Source organism: Salvelinus sp. IW2-2015, unplaced genomic scaffold (assembly GCF_002910315.2).
Source record: "Salvelinus sp. IW2-2015 unplaced genomic scaffold, ASM291031v2 Un_scaffold3848, whole genome shotgun sequence".
NCBI lineage: Eukaryota > Metazoa > Chordata > Actinopteri > Salmoniformes > Salmonidae > Salvelinus > Salvelinus sp. IW2-2015.
The window spans coordinates 23,676-31,413 of record NW_019945122.1 but is presented as its reverse complement, the minus strand read 5'-3'; the positions used below and the strand labels follow the sequence as shown (position 1 = coordinate 31,413).

Sequence of the window (7,738 nt, the reverse complement as noted above, 5' to 3'; positions counted from 1 at the left end):
AGAGAGACAGAGAGAGAGAGACAGAGAGAGAGACAGAGAGAGAGAGAGACAGAGAGAGAGAGAGAGAGAAACAGAGAGAGACATAGAGAGAGTGACAGAGAGACAGAGACAGTATCTGTCCTCTCTTTCCCCCACTGCCTCATCATCCCTCCAGGTATCTTTGGCCAATGAAATGATTTCTCAGTGTGTATCTACATAGCGTGGTGGTGTCTGGGGACAAGCCTACTCAAGAGACTTAACTTGAATCATTGTCTGTAACTGATGATACACCTCCAACACAGGTAGCATCTAAACCCCTCCCCCATCAGACCTACTGATCTGAATGGAAGGTGTGGTTGAATGAAGGTTTTCATGACTGTGGTGTGAAAAGGGTTTGAACCGATGGGGAATCATCGTTGCAGAGTTGAGATCACGTTCACTGACGTGTAATCCTGGAATCAGGGGCTTCCCTGGAGCACTGCTTCCCTCAGCAGCAGCCCAGCCCTTAATCAGCTGTGGTGGATTAACCCACACACACACATACACACACACACACACACACACACACATGGGAAGTAAAAATGTATTCCCGTTTTCCCATTTCCCTGAACCCTAACCATAACCCCTAACTTAACCCCTAACCTTGGACCTAACCACAAACCTAAACCTAATGCCCTAACCCTAACTTAACCCTTAACCTTGGACCTAACCACAAACCTTAACCTAATGGCTAACCCTAAATCCTAACTTAACCCTTAACCAGAATGTCCTGACAAGACACCTCAATGTCCTGACAAGTCACCTCAATGTCCTGACAAGTCACCAGAATGTCCTGACAAGTCACCAGAATGTCCTGACAAGTCACCTCAATGTTCTGACAAGACACCTCAATGTCCTGACAAGTCACCTCAATGTCCTGACAAGTCACCAGAATGTCCTGACAAGTCACCTCAATGTCCTGACAAGTCAACAGAAGTCCTGACATGTCCTGGACTAGTCACCAGAATGTCCTGACAAGTCACCAGAATGTCCTGACTCAAGATCTACACACAGAATGTCCTGACTAGCTCACCAAGCAGAATGTCTGACAAGTCACCAGAATGTCCAGTCGCAGACATTGTAAAGACAGATGTTCCTGACAAGTCACTAGAATGTCCTGCAGTACAAGAACCAAAGCTAGGAAATCAAGAGTCCTTGACAAGTTCACCAAGTCTGAAGAAGAATGTCCTGACCAAGGTCACTTAGAATGTCCTGACATGACCGAGCCTGACACAGTCACAATGTCCTGACATTAGCAGATCCCGCAACAGAATGTCCTGACAAGTACTCTAGAAGAGTCCGGAACAAGTCATCAGAATGTCTGACAAGTCACCCAGAAATGTCCTGACAAGTCAGCAGAATTCCTGACAAGTCACAGAAGGTCCTCAACAGGTCAAGCAAGAATGTCCTGACCAAGTCACCAGAATGTCCTGACAAGTAAGGCAGAATGTCCTGACAAGTACAGAATGTTCCTGACAAGTCACCAGAATTCCTGAGCTACAGTCACCAGAATGTCCTGACACAGCTGCAAGCAGAATGTCCTGACAGTAGCAGAATGCCTGACAAGTCCCAAGTCCTGACCATGTAAGCCAGAATGTCCCGGACATGTCTGACTAGAATGGTCCTGACAAGTCAGCAGAATGTCCGGACAAGTCACTAGAATACATGACAACCAGAATGTCGCTGCAAGCACCAGATATCCTGACAAGTCCCAGGCGAGGGAGAATGTCCTGAAAAGTCACCAGAATGCTGACAGTCAGTAGAAGGTCCTGACATGTCCTGACAAGGCACCAGAATGTCCTGACAAGTCACCTCAATATCCTGACAAGTCACCTCAATATCCTGACAAGTCACCTCAATGTCCTGACAAGTCACCAGAATGTCCTGACAAGACACCTCAATGTCCTGACAAGACACCTCAATGTCCTGACAAGACACCAGAATCTCCTGACAAGTCTCCTCAATGTCCTGACAAGACAGCGCAAGTTTTCCAAAGCAAATAAAAAGTAAGAAATGTGAAAGAGAACTGATCTGTAACAAGCACCGTGAGCCAATGACCTCATTGGTTAATAAAGGAGACCATTGTTCTCAGCAGCATCAGGCCCACAGGGGTCCTGTATAAAGCTGGTGAACAATATCGTCATGTTAAGCCACTTAGCACAATGCTAACCGTAATATAATATACTCAAATAGCAAAGCACTATTCCACTGAAATAGACCAACGAGGAAAGCACATCTAAGTAAACCTAATTAACAGACTGTCATCACACTGACAGTTTTTAAGCAAATTATGAAAAAGTACCCGGCACTATGAGCAAAAAAAACAATTTCCCTTCATTGGTTAGTGAAGAAGAACCATTTACTGTCTTTCTGCTTGATGATCACATCGTCCGTTAGAATCTCCATACTCTCCCCAGCTGCCTGTGGTCGTATTTGACACGTTCTGCCCTTTGTTCTGGTTAACTGGGAATAGGAGGCTCTGAAACGGCTCCCTCAGAAAACTGCTTATTTCCTGAATTAGGGGGGGGGGGGCGAGCTGAGAAAGCGCCCCCTTTTTGTCATGTTCTTCCCGAGTCGTCTCCCGCTGCTGATCTGGAGTTACAGAAGACATGTGGAAGGCTTTAGGCAAAGACAGATCTTATTTCTGTAGTGATGTAGTTCTATTGTAACTGGTTGCCAGATTTAGAAAAGGTCTGATTGTGTTTTAATTAGCAGGACTGGGGATTCCTACAGCACCAGAGTCATCACACCATACGTTCACCCCGGGCTCAGGGTTGATATCTCTATCCAGGAGACATCTACTGTGTGTGTGTGTGGGGGGGGGGGGCACCGTACCGTTCCATATAGACTACATCAGGTACAGATGTAGGATCTTAATTTGATCACATTTTTTGTTTCCGAGAATTTTTTTTCGCCTCAGAAAATGCAGAATAACTTCATGATTTACATAAATTCACTGAATAACCTTCACTAAGGAGCTTGATAATTTACATAAATTCCTATGAAAACCTCCACTAATGAGCTGGGTGATTTACATAAATTCCTCTGAAAACTCCACCAATGAGCTTGCTGAATTACAACATAAACTCTTGACAAACCTCCACCAATCTGAGCTTGGTGATTAACCATAAATTCCTATTGAAATACCTCCACCAATGAGCTTGGTGATTATCATAATTCCATAAATTCATACTGGAAAATCTCCCAACAATGAGCTTGGTGATTTACATAAATTCCTCTAAAACCTCCACTAACACACAGCTATATTAACAGGTGGTCTGCCCTTTTCATGTAGCCTAGTGTTGTCCAGCTAATAGCCTAACCTCCGATCAAGCAACATTATGGACTAAACGTTCAAATCCTGTTGCTGCAGGATTATTTTGACACAACAATACTGGTCAGATTGAGATCCTCAGAGAAATACGTAGTACTGCTAGGTTTGACACAATCAAATGTTACAAAAAACCACATTTTTAATAAAGAACTGTACAAAAATATCAATATTTAAAAATAAAAAAAATACATCTATACAGTAAAATGAGATCTGTATGTAAAACATTTACATTTTAAATTGGAGTAATTTAGCAATGCTCTTATCCAGAGTAAGTAAGTGCATTCATCGTAAGATAGCTAGGTGAGACAACCACATATCACAGTCAAATACACAGGATACCAACATTCCATTCCAGCTAAACAATGGATAGACAGATGGAGGATCTTAATTTGATCACTCTTTTGTTGCTGAGAATGCAAACATGTGAGTTAACATGTGAGTTTAAAAAAAGGCTTCTAAAGTTTGTAATTCCACTTTGAAATTTCAGACTCTGCCCTAATGAAAAATGTATAAACCCCTATTAAAATGTCCATTAATTATAATCCACATAATAATTCAGATTTCCTGTTGTTGCAGGATTATTTTCCTGCTGTAGCAAACTGGCTCAAATTAAGATATTACATCTGTATAGCGTTTGCAAAAAAAAAAAAAAAGAATCATACACATTTAAAACCCAGGAATTAAATATCGGAGAACAGTAATATTTTACAATATTAAAGGCGCTCACAAGCAATCGTTTCTGATGTAACAATGTGTGTGTGTGTGTGTGTGTGTGTGCGTGTGTGTGTGTCTTTGCTGTGCTGCCAGCCGTGCACAGTAGAATTCTCTTTTTTCAGTTGTCATACCATTAGCTTCATGGTGGCTCCTCTAACCAGAACCAGGTTTCTGCCCGTATTTCAACATTGGTCCCAGAAGGAGACTGTTACTGTAAGTAGAACAAGCTGGGATGGGTCTGGTTCCTAACGGTATAAATGTTCATATGGACCGGATCTCTGGAGATATTTACATATATATTGGCGTAATACATTTGAAATCTACTGGTATGGATCGTATTATATTTGCTGTTANTGTTCATATGGACCGGATCTCTGGAGATATTTACATATATATTGGCGTAATACATTTGAAATCTACTGGTATGGATCGTATTATATTTGCTGTTATCTAGTGGATTAGCTACAGGTATAGGATCATAATTTGACCTATATTGTCATCGCAACAACAAAAAATCCTGCAGTAACAGGATTTGAACGTTTAGTCCATAATGTTGCTTGATCGGTGGTTAGGCTATTAGCTGGACAAAAGTAGGCTACATGAAAAGTGCAATACTGTTAATTTAACCGTGTTTTATTTTGGGTTTTCAGTGAATTTATGTAAATCACAAATCTCATCTGTATTTCCAGCAACAAAAGATTGATCAAAGTAAGATCCTACATCTGTACTGTAAAGCTGTCACCTGTAGTTAAACTTACTTAAGAAATGTATGGTGTCCGTATTAGGAAAAGGCACCAACTCCTAGTGACTCTGACACAGCTTCCCATGGACGTTCGCTTCCTAATATGGACACCGTGTACGTCAGTCCAGCACGGAACAGTTTGGCTTCGAACACTCTAAACTAATTCCCTCTTCTTACGCTTCCTTGACTTTCTCTCTCCTCCCGTGTTTTAGGAGTGACTGGGTGACATCATATAAGGTCCTTGTGAGCAACGACAGTCACACCTGGGTCACTCTGAAGAACGGATCACAAGACCTGGTGAGTAGCTAGCTGAGATCATAATCAATAGATGTGATTGGGCTGGAGATCAATAGCTATGATTGGGGTGGTAATCAATATATATGACTGGGGTGGAGATCAATAGATATGATTGGGCTGGAGATCAATAGATATGATTGGGGTGGAGATCAATGAGGCATGGTTGTTACAGCAGTTCACACTGTGTCAGTACGTTCTGGAAGAGTTTGTTTCTTGGATCATATTGATCAGATTCCAATGTCATTATGGCGTCATCTAAGTTTCACCATGGTCCATAGATGGTTCTGTACCATGGTCCATAGATGGTACTGTACCATGGTCCATAGATGGTACTGTACCATGGTCCATAGATGGTTCTGTATTACCATGGTCCATAGATGGTACTGTACCATGGTCCATAGACGGTACTGTATTACCATGGTCCATAGATGGTACTGTATTACCATGGTCCATAGATGGTACTGTATTACCATGGTCCATAGATGTTCTGTACCATGGTCCATAGATGGTACTGTACCATGGTCCATAGATGGTACTGTACCATGGTCCATAGATGGTACTGTACCATGGTCCATAGATGGTACTGTTATTGACCGATCGGTCCGCATAGATGGTTCTGTATGCCAATTGGTCACATAAGAATGGTAACTGTATTACCATGGTCCATAGATGGTTCTGTACCATGGTCCATAGATGGTACTGATTACCATGGTCCATAGATGTTCTGTACCATGGTTCATAGACGGTACTGTATTACCATGGTCCATAGATGGTACTGTATTACCATGGTCCATAGATGGTCTGTAACCATGGTCCATAAGATGGTACTGTATTACCATGGTCCATAGATGGTTTCTGTACCATGGTTCAATAGATGGTACTGTATATTACCAATGGTCCATAGATGGCTACTGTATTACCATGGGTCCATGAGATGTTCTGTACCCATAATGGCCCAGCTACACGATCCCTAGTGGCTTATTCCTTGTGTTTGTTAAAACCGTCTTACTTAGTCTCAGTAGATCTTCTCTGGCAACAAGGAGAAAGAGATCCCTGTGTTGAAGCATGCTTCTGTGGCTTGCTGTGGCTCGTTACATCAGAGTCAACCCTCGCTCCTGGTTCAACCGGGGAAGCATCTGTATGAGGGTCGAGATCCTGGGATGTCCCCATGCCAGGTAACTGCTGTGTACTGTGTGATTCTACTAGGTAAACTTGCTGTGTGTGTACTGTGTGATTCTACTAGGTAACTGCTGTGTGTACTGTGTGATTCTACTAAGTAAACTGCTGTGTGTGTACTGTGTGATTCTACTTAGGTAACTGCTGTGGTTGTACTGTGTGATTCTACTAGGTAACTGCGTGTGTACTGTGTGATCTACTAAACTGCTGTGTGTGTATGTGTGATTCTACTAGGTAACTGCTGTGTACTGTTGATTCTACTAGGGTATCTGCTGTGTATGTGTGATTCTACCTAATAACTGCTGTGTGTGTACTGTGTGATTCTCTGTATTACGTAGGTAACTGCTGTGTACTGTCTGATTCTACTAGGTACTGCTGTGTACTGTCATGATTCTACTAGGTAACTGCTGTGTGTACTGTGTTTATTTCTACTAGGTACTGGCTGTGTGGTGTACTGTGTGATTCTACTAGGGTAAACTGCTGTGTGTACTGTGTTATTCTACTAGGTAATGCTGCTGTGTGGACTGTGTGATTCCTACTAGGTAACTGCTGTGTGTGTACTGGTTATTTCCTACTGAGAACTGCTGTGTGTACTGTGTGATTCTACCAGGTAAACTGCTGTTGTGTGTACTGTGTGATTCTACCAGGTAACTGCTGTGTGTACTGTGTGATTCCTACTAGAGAAACTGCTGTGTGTGTACTGTGTGATTCTCTACAGAACTGCTGTGTGTGTACTGTGTGATTCTACTAGGAACTGCTGTGTGTACTGTGTGATTCTACTAGGTAAACTGCTGTGTGTGTATGTGATTCTACCAGTACTGCTGTGTGTGTACTGTGTGATTCTACTTAGGTAACTGCTGTGTGTGTACTGTGTGATTCTACTAGGTAACTGCTGTGTGACTGTGTGATTCTGCCAAGGTAACTGCTGTTGTTGTACTGTGTGATTCTACCAGGTAACTGCTGTGTGTGTACTGTGTGATTCTACCAGGTAACTGCTGTGTGCTACTGTGTTGATTCTACACAGGTAACTGCTGTGTGTGGTACTGTGTGATTCTACTAGGTAACTGCTGTGTGTACTGTGTGATTCTACTAGGTAACTGCTGTGGTGTGTACTGTGTGATTCTACCAGGGTAACTGCTGTAGTGTGTAACGTGTGTGATTCTACTAGGTAACTGCTGTGTGTACTGTGTGATTCTACCAGGTAACTGCTGTGTGTACTGTGTGATTCTACTAGTAACTGCTGTGTGTACTGTGTGATTCTTACTAGAGAACTGCTGTGTGTGTACTGTGGTGATTCCTACTAGAGAATGCTGTGTGTGTAGCTGTGTGATTCTACTAGAGAACTGCTGTGTGACTTGTGTGATTCCTACTAGGTAACTGCTGTGTGTGTACTGTGTTATTAACTAGGTAACTGCTGTGTGTGTACTGTGTGATTCTACCAAGGTAACTGCTGTGTG

The 7,738-nt window shown here is 42.5% G+C and overlaps 1 long non-coding RNA gene across 1 annotated transcript in view; it reads left to right on the top strand.

The window, feature by feature from the left end:
- The window catches only part of LOC112076571 (uncharacterized), an 8,947-nt gene extending 2,681 nt beyond the window's left edge, over positions 1-6,266 (top strand). The window contains exons 2-3 of the long non-coding RNA XR_011477791.1: positions 5,021-5,105; positions 6,128-6,266. This is a non-coding gene — a long non-coding RNA (uncharacterized lncRNA). The remainder of the gene's footprint in view (positions 1-5,020; positions 5,106-6,127) is intronic.
- The last annotated feature ends 1,472 nt before the right edge of the window (positions 6,267-7,738 follow it).